The 12,008-nt window shown below is 42.5% G+C and overlaps 1 protein-coding gene and 1 long non-coding RNA gene across 3 annotated transcripts in view; one reads left to right on the forward strand and one right to left on the reverse strand.

Annotated features, from left to right (window-relative positions):
• The window catches only part of LOC142658058 (uncharacterized), a 204,097-nt gene that overhangs the window by 88,930 nt on the left and 103,159 nt on the right, over window positions 1-12,008 (reverse strand). The window lies entirely within an intron of this gene.
• The window catches only part of SFMBT1 (Scm like with four mbt domains 1), a 141,415-nt gene continuing 136,135 nt past the window's right edge, over window positions 6,729-12,008 (forward strand). The window contains exon 1 of the mRNA XM_075833745.1: window positions 6,729-6,820. The gene's annotated coding sequence lies outside the window, so the exon portion shown is untranslated. The remainder of the gene's footprint in view (window positions 6,821-12,008) is intronic.

The following is a 12,008-nucleotide window of genomic DNA, read 5'->3' on the forward strand; positions in this document are numbered from 1 at the left end:
AAGGTATAAAGAAAAGACTGATGCATCTCCTGTCTTTTGTGTCCACTTCTGAGTTTGGGTATGTTCACACGGCAGCGTCCGTTACGGCTGAAATTACGGGGCTGTTTTCAGGAAAAAACAGCTCCGTAATTTCAGCCGTCATGGCATGTTGAGGCGCTTTTTCGCTGCGTCAATTACGGACGTAAATGGAGCTGTTTTTCGATGGAGTCAATGGAAAACGGCTCCATTTAACGTCTGAAGAAGTGACAGGCACTTCTTTGACGCGGGCGTCTATTTACGCGCCGTCTTTTGACAGCGACACGTAAATTTAAGCCTCGTGGGAACAGACCAACGTAAAACCCATTGCTTTCAATGGGCAGATGTTTGCCGACGCTATCGAGCCGCATTTTCGGACGTAAATCGAGGCGGAAAACGCCCGAATTACGTCCGTAAATAAGCCGTGTGAACATACCCTTTGACTAAAAAAACTGAGCCAAAAACGTTCACAAAAACTGCATCAAAACTGTGTGTGTGATCCTGGCCTAACAATCATTTAAAAACCACGCCAATTTGCGGCAAAATTGCATGTCAGCTTGGTATTCAGCAACATCGCAACTGCGGCAGGGGGCGCTACATTACTGTTTTGAATGACTGTGAGTCTGATTCGTTAATAATATCTTGAAGATTTCTGCAGCCTGGTCTAAAGCCATTTAAATAAAAATAATAATGATAAAAGAGTAATACGATCAGCCTGCTTGCTAATGGTCTTCTAACAGCCAGAGAATTTATTTTACACTTTTTAGAATAAAAATAAACTCAAAAACAATGGAAACAGCAAAAGAAGATATATTACAATGATGTTAGATTCTAGCTCTTCTGTGCTCATTAATCAAGTTTATTTGATGAATTCATTCCAAAATTGCAGAATAAACTGCTGATGGATTTTCAGGGAACAACTAATTGTGTCTTGCTTATATTAGTTATGAAAGTATTGCACAAATAGAAAAGACAAATCAGACTGTTTTTTGTATTTAGAGAAAAAACCTGTCAGCAGTTTTGAGACCTTAAGGGGGAGTTTACACAGAGTTTTTTTGCCGATTTTTTTACCGCGGAATCCACATCATAAAACGCACCAAAAAACGGCCGAAAATGCCTCTCATTGATTTCAATGGGATGCAAACTTGGAAGAAAAAATTGCTTCTCTGAACGGGCGCTCAGGTGTGAATTTGAACTAGTATTTTCACAAAATCGTCTGAGTTTAATACAACGATTTTATTCAATATGCTATTAAAACAAATAAAAATTCAGTTGCTGCAACGCGTTTCAACCACGCACTGTGGTCTTCATCAGGCATTTCAATGGGAGGCGGAGGAGTTTTTTCCCCGCGAGTGGACATGCCCTATCTTTGGGCGTTTACGCCTCTGACCTCCCATTGACATCAATGGGAGGCAGAAAAAGCGTAGTTCGCTGTTTTTTGCCCGTGGCACTAAATGGCTGACATTGACAAACATTGACATCTAGACAAACATGATATACGTTCGTGCAACGCGCGTGATTTTCACGCGCCTCGCACGGACCTATGTTGTTCTATGGGGCCGTGCAGACTGTCCGTGAGTTTCACGCAGCGTGTGTCCGCTGTGTAAAACTCACGACATGTCCATTATGTGTGTGTTGTTCGCGCATCACGCACCCATTGAAGTCAATGGGTGCGTGAAAATCACGCGCAGCACACGAAAGCACTTCTGTGTGACGTGCGTGATTCGCGAAACAGCAGTGAAAAGTATGAATGAAAACAGAAAAGCACCACGTGCATTTCTGTTTACAAACATACAAACAGTGTCATAATGATGGCGGCTGCGCGAAAATCACGCAGCCACGCATCATACAAGGGTGACACACGGAGCTGTTAAGTACCGTTTGCGCGCGCAAAACGCACACGCTCGTGTAAATCCGGCCTAATACTGATGACAGTGCAATATAGGGGAGGAGGAGGGCACTGTAACTATATCTTTTGTCTGTAATTGATGTTTAATATCACCAGCGCCACGGTCGCAAATGGCACTAAGGCGAGGCGGATACTTAAGCCCCATGAACACAACCGTGCCCGTAATCGCGGCCCACGATTGCGGGCACGCAAGATATGGGAGTACGGCCCATAAAACACGAAAAAACGGACATGCTCCATAATTCTTGGCACAGTTCTATGGCACGGACACCCATCCGTAGCAATACGGAAACGTGTCTGTGGCCAATAGAACTGAATGGGTCCGTAAAACTGCGGACCGTGTTACAGTCCGCGGTTTTACGGTCGTGTGCACGGGGTTTTAATGTGCAAGTGCTTCTTGACTTTCCTTACACCATGCTGCCCGTCTGCTCTGAGTGACTGCTCTAGAGGTCTCCTGATTCATCGCTAAAACTGTCACTCAGAGCAGATAGTGATACTTGATCGAGACAAAAGGTAACGTTACATTGCACTCCCCCTTTCCCTATATCGCGCTGTCAGCAGTTTTGAGGCCTCAAAATGGCTGACACATTCTCTTCAACAAAATGTCTATGTCCCTTAGAAACTGACAATAAGGCCACTATCACACGGCCAAATTTTGGTTAGTATTTTGCATCAGTATTTGTAAACCAAAATCAGGAGTGTGCCCAAAACACAAAAGAGGTACAAATCTTTCCATTAGGCCTCATGCACACGACCGTTCTTGTTTTGCGGACCACAAAAAATGGATCCTAGTGGCTTCCGTGTGCTGTCCGCTTTTTTGCAGACCCATGCACTAGAATGGGTGAGACGAACCGCAAAAACGAGCAAGAATAGGACATGTTCTATAATTTTGCGGAACAGATACACAGATCTGCAATAAAAACAGATGTGTGCATGGCCCCATAGAAATTAATGGTTCAGTGCGCTATCCACAAAAAAAACGGATAGGACACTTTGGAAAACAATAGTCATGGGCATGAGGCCTTATACTTTTTCACTGTGTAGGCGCCACTCCTAGTTTTGGCTTATAAATACCGAAGAAAAATACTGACCTAAATACGCAAGTGTGAATGAAGTGTAAGGGTATGTGCACACACACTAATTACGTCCGTAAGTGACGGACGTATTTCGGCCGCAAGTACCGGACCGAACACAGTGCAGGGAGCCGGGCTCCTAGCATCATACTTATGTACGATGCTAGGAGTCCCTGCTACTCCATGGAACTGCTGTCCCGTACTGAAAACATGATTACAGTACGGGACAGTTGTCCTGCAGAAAGGCAGGGACTCCTAGCATTGTACATAAGTATGATGCTAGGAGCCCGGCTAACTGCACTGTGTTCGGTCCGGGACTTGCGGCCGAAATACGTCCGTCAATTACGGACGTAATTAGTGTGTGTGCACATACCCTAAGGATCGGACTACATTGTGGTTGCAATTTCAATTGTTCCCTATAGGGAAAAAGTTGCAAACGACTTTGTGACCATTGCAAAATTTCTCAAAGACTTTGTGACTGTTACAATGATGCTTGCGACTTATTCCCGATAGGAAATGATTGAAGTTACATTGACCCTCTTTTCCAACCTATCCATACAATAAAGTTTCAATGTTATGAACACACACACACACACACACACACACACACACTTATGTTCTGTTCTCTCTACAGGCATGGATACCGTTGTTAACGTCAGATTCGTTTTTAAAAGGATCATGAAGAATCCTGACAGATCCCATTGACTTATAATGGGGTCCATCCAGTTCCAGTGTTTTCAAAGCTGGAACTCCACTGTAAAAATAACAACTTAAGGCCTAATTCACATGGGCGTTGCACATCTCGGACGTGAAAAACTGCCGTTTTTAACTTCCGAGGTGCACCCGTGCTCTGCGCCGCGGGACACGATATCACGCATCCCCCATAGACTAGAGTCTATGGAGGGATGCGTGAAGCGTGAAAAAATAGGACACGTCCTATTTTCTCACGGACCCTTCACACGGTCCGTTCAATCAACACGTTCGTGTGAATAAGGCCTAAGTGTGAACAGAGCCTTACATATTCAGGCCCACATATACTAGATAAAGCGATGACCAATAAGCTATTGTTGATTAGAGATGTTCTTTTATTTGTTATGGTATTATGAGCTATCATGGATTTTAAGGTATGAATAAATCAATTTCACAAATGAGAATTCTAGTTCACATTATATTACATATATATTATAGATTACATTTATGTAAAGAAAGTATTGTCATTTTAGATTATTTCAAATGTTCCGTTACTAATAATTACTATGTGTAAATGCATTTTTACATTTAACTACTCTACGGGGAACCGCACTTGCCAAATGCAGTCATTTTGAAAATGTAAATATAGAAAGGAATAGTTAGACTGAGGGGAGATTATTTGTTCATAGACGCAAATATACGTCTATAGACGACAATGTATTTTGAAGACAAGAATAGTGTAGTCTGCAGCGCTATTTTTGCTGTCAAAAATACCAGAACCCCTGATGAAAGCCGTCAGTCAATCGGTCTGTCTGGATTTGTTGGGTTACATTCGAAAATGGATCTTACATAACTGTCGTGGCCCTGGAATATGAATGGAAGCCATAGTGCTAATGTGAACAGAGTCTTACACCTACAATAGGCTTGACATGTTGATATTTCCTAACAAAGACGAACACTTTTGCTACATAAGGGTATGTTCACACGCACTGTTTTCAGACGTAATTCGGGCGTTTTAACAACTGCCCATTGCTTTCAATGGGTTTTACGATGTTCTGTTCCCACGAGGTGTTATTTTACGCGTCGCTGTCAAAAGACGGCGCGTAAAAAGACGCCCGAGTCAAAGAAGTGCATGTCACTTCTTGGGACGTTTTTAGTGCCGTTTTTCATTGACTCCATTGAAAAACAGCTCCAATAACGTCCGTAAAATATGCTGCGAAATACGTGAGTTGTGAAAAAACGTCTGGAAATCAGGAGCTGTTTTCAGGCGAAAACAGCTGCGTATTTTCAGACTTATTTTGCTAGTGTGTGTGAACATAGCCTAACTGGGCAGATTACCCTTTCAGGGCTCTGAGGGTATGTTCACACGGCGGGGGTCCGTAACGGCTGAAATTACGGGGATGTTTCAGCCTGAAAACATCCCCGTAATTTCAGCCGTACCGGCATGTGCAGGCGCTTGAACGCCGCGTCAATTACGGCCGTAATTAGCGCTGCTATTCATTGGAGTCAATGAATAGCGGCTCCAATTACGGCCAAAGAAGTGACAGGTCACTTCTTTGACGCGGGCGTCTAGTTACGCGCCGTCATTTGACAGCGGCGCGTAAATATACGCCTCGTGTGAACAGACAAACGTCTGCCCATTGCTTTCAATGGGCAGATGTTTGTCAGCGCTATTGAGGCGCTATTTTCAGACGTATTTCGGAGCCAAAACGCCCGAATTACGTCCGTAAATAGGCCGTGTGAACATACCCTGAGAAAGCTGGGTGTTACCATGTTGGGAGCTGTAATGGCGGCCATATTTGTTGTCACCCAGTTTCCTAAGAAATATACATAACAAATAAATATCTGAATATGCTTTTTTACAACTTTACAGAAAAGGACAAATCAATGACCTATTTTTCCTTGTGATTTCTTCATTTTTGGTTGAAATGTTTTATTTGTTGCTGAATGCAATAAAGTCAACAATTTTGTATGGATAAGTAACATCCTGAGCAATAACGTAACAACAAATGAAGGGTGTTTATACAAATTTATAGAACCCCTTTAGTTTATTTTTTCATTGTTTCCTTCCCCCATTAACTGGGTGCACATTACTGTTTGCTTTTTTCACGTAGTTTACTATTTATGGATCTTTTGATCACAGGTAGAGCTTCAAATTCTTATTTTGTACACAAAGTCCTAAAGAAAGCTGCTCTTAAAGCCAATATGGGAAACGTAAGCTTTCTTCATATGGAAAAAAACAAAAACAATGGGGTATATTTATTGAAATGTTAAGCAGTTGGCATAGCAACCAATCAGGTCGCTGCTTTCATTCTCCAAAAGACCTCTGAGAAATAAGAGCTGGAATTTGATTGGTTGCTATGAGCAACTACTCTTCACCAAGAAATTTACTGTAGCTGCACGGGGAGGGGGTAATATTACACACACTCGTCCATACAAGTATTACTATATATATATATATATATATATACTTGCTGTGCTCCCCGAAATCAGCAAATCAGAGCAATATATGTACTCGGTTCCTTCATCTTTATTTATTAAAGACACACGGAGCTCCTTATCAATGTTCCGTCAGTTTTTATGCAGACAGCACCATGACTTCTAACACTGACTACATGAACATATCGAGAGGAGAAGTAACACTATGACACTTATGGATTACAGTAATTTTACTTTAAGTAACAGAATTGTGAATCAGCCCATAACATAATCTCTTCAGGAGCAGCTTTCTTTAGGATTTTCTGCAGAAAATAGAAATTGACAGCACTTCCTGTGATTAAAAGACACTTCCAAGGCACCTTACTAGTAAATGACATGCAATAAGGAACAAAAGTGCACCCCTAAACCCTAATCACTGTGACTGGTGAGGGGGGAGAGAGTTAAAGCCGGGGGACAGTGTCAAAATAAAGCTAAAGAAAAAAAAAAGTGGGTGGAGGAAGAGCGAAAAATGCCCTAAAAAAATTAAAGAAGGCAGAGAGTGAAGGAGGAGAGCGACGCGCATGCGCAGTGGCGGCCTCTGGGCCATATTGGAATGAGGCAGTGAGCAGCGGTGGGGGGTGAATAGCTGAGAAGCTGAGGGGAGAGAGAGCAGCGCACCGGGCCCTGCAAATCAGCCTGGAAAAAGTCCGTACGGGTAAGAAAAAGCTCTGCAACGGGTCTCCTCAGACAGGGGGGAGTCTGAGCTGTCTGCTGAGGGGCTTTTCTCCCCTCTCTGGGGCTTCTGGGCATTTTTAAAAGCTTCCCAAGTTTGCAACAATGTATTCCTGTAGGAGGATGTTGTGTATATGTGTGAGCATGGGAGGGGGCAGCTGCACTTTAGCAGTGCATGGATATCTCTATAGACATGTCTATCTGTGCCCGTGTGTTGGCATTGCCCCTTCACTCTCTCTCTTCTCCAGGACTTTCTGATCTGACATCAATTACAACACATAATGCAATAAAAAAATTAAATGTGAAAAACACACATTGAGATCAACAACTTCATGCAAAGTCAGCAGCTATAATGCATGGTGTGTGCGAGTCCTGAGAACAGGGAGATATTGGGGGGATTGTATGGAGGAAATGGGGGAGACGTTCATTTACGGATTGGAGTTACATTTTGAAGTCTTTCCCCACAATCACCACATTTTCCAATTCCACTTTCCTTTTCTACAAGCTTAGTTCATTTAAACGTGACTTAAATTTAGAGATTAATATTTCCTTCGATAGATTTTTTTTTTTTTTTTTAGTTTTAGTCTGAAGTCTAGGATGTTGAGGTTCAAAATTTTGATACAAAAATAATATATTGTTTATGTAATTTTTTTTTTTTACATTTTTTTTTAAGGTCTTTCATCTTTTCATAGTAATGAATCAGGCATTGGGGATCGTTCACACTGCGTCTTTAAGGTGGAATAGTGCCACACCTAGAGGATGCTACGTTTTTGTTTTTTTTTAAAAATGCTCCATGCCATAAAACTCATCAAACAAAAACACGGTCGATTTATAAAAGAAATAGTTCCAGGCAAAAGTGGAAAAGTTTCATATCTAATTTCTTAAGGTTGGATTAACGAGGCAGAAAAAGCTGCGGATTTTCCACGCGGAAAAACCGCAGCAGATTCTAGTCCGAGCCATGTGGATAAGATGTGAAGAAATGTCATCCCCATGCGGCTGAACATATTCAGATAATGCTGTGGATTTTCAAAACTCCATCTGTCTTGGATGTTCCCTGCGAATTTCAACTTTTCCAATATAGAAGGTGTGAAATCTGCGCCTTTCTAAAGAAATGCTGTGGAAATTGCGGCAAATTCGAAGCATTTCCACCCCGTGTGACTTCCACCTAAAGACTCCTTCACACGTCGTTTTTTCTTTCTGCCGTTTTAGGCCTTGTTCACACGAGCGTATTTCACGTCCGTGTTAGGTGCGTTAAAACAACGGACGTCTCACGGACCTATGCAATTTAATGGGGCCGATTTAGAGATTGTGTTTTTCATGCAGCGCGTGTCCGCTGCGTAAAACTCACTGCGTTTTTTTGCGCATCACGCACCCATTGAAGTCTATGGGGCGTAAAAAAAAACGGACAGCACACGGACATCAAAAATGCGGCATTTTTTACGTGCGCAAAACGGACACGCTCGTGTGAATTAGGCCTTAGCCTGCATTAAAAAATGCATTTTAAAGCGCCCTCTTTTTTAAAAAAAAAAAGAATAAAAAAATATTAAAGCCTATTTTATGGTGTTTTTGGGGATGTTTTTCTTTCAGTGTCATTTTGCACATGCGTTTTTTTTAAATTTTATTTTTTTCATGGCATTTTTAAAATCCTGTAGGGAAGCCTGTGGGAAAAAAAAGCCCCTAAAATACGCCACACTCCGTGCATGCTGCGTTTGGTAAAAAAAAACCGCTACTGACCACAAAAATGCAACAAAACTAACACAAATGCAGTGTATGTAGTACTTTATATATTTAAGGCCAGGATCACACACAAAGTTTTGATGCAGTTTTTGGGTAAGTTTTTCGAGCCAGTCAGAAGTAGATCCAAAAGGAAGGAAAGGTATATAGAAAATACTGACGCCTCTCCTTTCTTTTGTGTCCACTTCTGAGTTCGGCTCAAAAAACGGAGCCAAAAACTGCATCAAAACTGTTTGATCCTGGCCTTAGGGTATGTTCACACGGCTTATTTTCGGCCTGTTTCGGGCTCTGCGAAAAATTGGAAGCAGAGCGCCTCCGAACATCTGACCGTTTATTTCAATGGGAAAAACGGCGTTCTGTTCCGATGGGGCGTTTCTTTTAAAAGTGTCACTTCTCTAGCGGTTTTTGTAGCCGTTTTTCATTCTCTGGAATAAAACGCTGCGAAAAACGTGAGTTTGTTTAAAAAACGGCTAAAAATCGGGAGCTGTTTTCCCTTGAAAACAGCTCCGTGTTTTCAGACATTTTTGATTTTGTGTGTGCACGTAAGGGTATGTGCGCACACAATCAAAAACGTCTGAAAATACGGAGCGGTTTTCAAGGGAAAACAGCTCCTGATTTTCAGAAGGTTTTTTAAGCCACTCGCGATTTTCGCTGCGTTTTTTACGGCTGTTTTTGGAGCTGTTTTTGAGTCAATGAAAAACTGCTCCAAAAACGTCCCAAGAAGTGACATGCACTTTTTCGCAGGTGTCTTTATGTGCCGTTTTTGGAAAACAAGGCGTAAAAAAAAAAACCCAGTCGGAACAGAATGCCGTTGTTCCCATTGAAATCAATGGGCAAGATGTTTGGAGACGTTCTTCTGTTTTTTTTTTTGGGCATTTAAGGCTGGGTTCACACGGAGTATTTTGCAGGCAGAATTTCTGCCTCAAAATTCCATTTGGAAGTTTGAGGCAGATTTTCCTCTCCCTGCACGCCAATTTTCACAGCATTTTTCGCCCGCTGCCATTGGGCGCTGCAGGCATAAAACGCCGCGAAATACGCTTTCTCTGCCTCCCATTGAAGTCAATGGGAGGTCAGAGGCGGAAACGCCGGAAGATGGGGCATGTCACTTCTTTCTCCCGCGAGCCGGTTTTACTGCTCGCGGGAGAAAACCGCCTCCCATTGAAATCAACGGGAGGCATTTTCGGGCCATTTTTCACAAGCTTTTTGGCACGGTTTCCGCGTCAAAAAACTTGTCAAAAAACTCTGTGTGAACTTAGCCTAAAGGTGTAAAATACGCCTGAAAACACTCCGTGTGAACATACCCTAAGGCTGGGTTCACACACCCTATTTACGGACGTAATTCGGGCGTTTTAACCTCGAATTACATCCGAAAATACGGCTCCAATGCGCCGGCAAACATCTGCCCATTAATTTGAATGGGCTTTACGATGTTCTGTGCCGATGGCCCGCGTCAAAGAAAAGCCTGTCACTTCTTGGGATGTAATTGGAGCTGTTTTCCATTGACTCCATAGAAAAACAGCTCCAATTACGTCCGTAATGGACGCTGCGAAAAACGCCTGCACATGCCTTCATGTCTGAAATTCCGGTGCGGTTTTCTCCTGAAAAGACCTCCGTAATTTCAGGCGTATCGGACGTGTACGTGTGAACATACCCTTACTGTAGACTTTAAGCTGGATTCACACACAGCATTTTGCTGCTTTTTTTAAAAAAATTTTGTGGTGTTTTTAATACGTTAGTTAGTGCGACCAGATGTTACATTACAGTCTATAGTATAATATCAAATGCACCACACACAACTGCGTCTTGGTTTGTGGTCCGTGATGTTTTTTATTTTTTTTTTCAAATGCAGAATGCTCTGGGCATGGGTCTTTTCCAGGCGTTTTTCCCATAGGCTTCTCTATAGGACCTGAAAAACGCAGGAAAAAAAGCATGTACAAAATAACACCAAATGAAAAATGCTGCTAAAAACACTTTAAGAAACCCATCTTTCATTTTAAGACCCTGTTCACACTGAGTTTTTTGCAGGCAGAAAATTCTGCCTCAAAATTTTGTCTAATTTTGAGGCAGATTTTGATCTGCCTGCACGCTGTTTGCCGCGTTTTTCGCCCGCAGCCATTGAGCGCTGCAGGCAACAACGCAGCGAAATACGCTTTCTCTGCCTCCCATTGATGTCAATGGGAGGCATTTTCGGCTATTTTTTGGCGCGTTTTCCAATGAGGTTTCTGCGTAAAAAAAAAGTGTAAAAAAACTCAGTGTGAACAGGGCCTTATAATTTATAGAATGTTTGTGTTTTTGACGCAATTTAAAACGCCTGAAAATTTGTGTGTGTGATGGAGGTCTAAATGTAACATCTGACTGCTCAAAAAAAGCACTGCAAAAACATGAAAGACGCAGAACAACACCGTGTGGCCTCTTGCGTATTATTTGCGCATTTTCAGTGTGGTAATTCTGCAGCGTATTACAGTTGCAGCAAAGTGGAGTTGCCGCCTCTTTCTCTTGTCTTTGCCAACAAAGTGGATATGATTTGAATAAATCACATTCACATGCTGCAGAAATTTTTTTAGCAGAAACGAAGTGCGGAAGTTAGCCTGTGGTGCGGATTGTGAATTTGTATTCTTTTTGCGAAAACACATGGAAAATCCACATGGGCAATTCTCACGGAAATTATTTTTCATTTCCTTTGTAAAACCATCCTCAAGGCCTTATTCACACGAACGTGTAATACATCCGTGCTATGCGCGGGATTTTCACGTGCGACGCACGGACCTATGTAAGTGAATGGGGCTGTTCAGACTGTCAGTGATTTTCACGCAGCGTATGTGCGCTGCGTAAAACTCACGACATGTCCTATATTTGCCCGTGTTTCGTGCTGCACGCACCCAGTGAAGTGAGTGGGTGCGTACAAATCGCGCACGGCACACGGAAGCACTTCCGGGTGCTGCGCGTGATTCGCGCAACAGTAGTAAAAAGAATGAATGAAAATAGAAAAGCACCACGTGCTTTTCTGTTTAACATAAAACCAGAGTGTCATCATGATGCCGTCTGCGAGAAAATCACGCAGCCACGCATCATATGCTGATGCCACACTGACATTTTGCGCGCACAAAACGCAGCGTTTTTTGCACGTGCCAAAACGGACTCGTCCGTGTGAATAAGGCCTAAGCCAAATACACATGATGCGTATTATGTTACCGATTTGCCATGCATAATATAGCACCAGCAGAACAAATGAGATTTCACGTTGCAGAATTTTTCGGCACGTAAAGTGACCTGTATTTTAAAATCCCCCCAGCGTGTCAATTTACCTGACATTTCCGGCTGCGAATTGTGTCTGACTAGTTTTAAAAAAAAAACGCACCAAAATCCGTAGCATAAAACCGCACCTATTTCCACGTCAGGCTGGGTTCACACGACCTATTTTCAGACGTAAATGAGGC

The sequence above is a fragment of the Rhinoderma darwinii genome, chromosome 7, assembly GCF_050947455.1.
Source record: "Rhinoderma darwinii isolate aRhiDar2 chromosome 7, aRhiDar2.hap1, whole genome shotgun sequence".
NCBI lineage: Eukaryota > Metazoa > Chordata > Amphibia > Anura > Rhinodermatidae > Rhinoderma > Rhinoderma darwinii.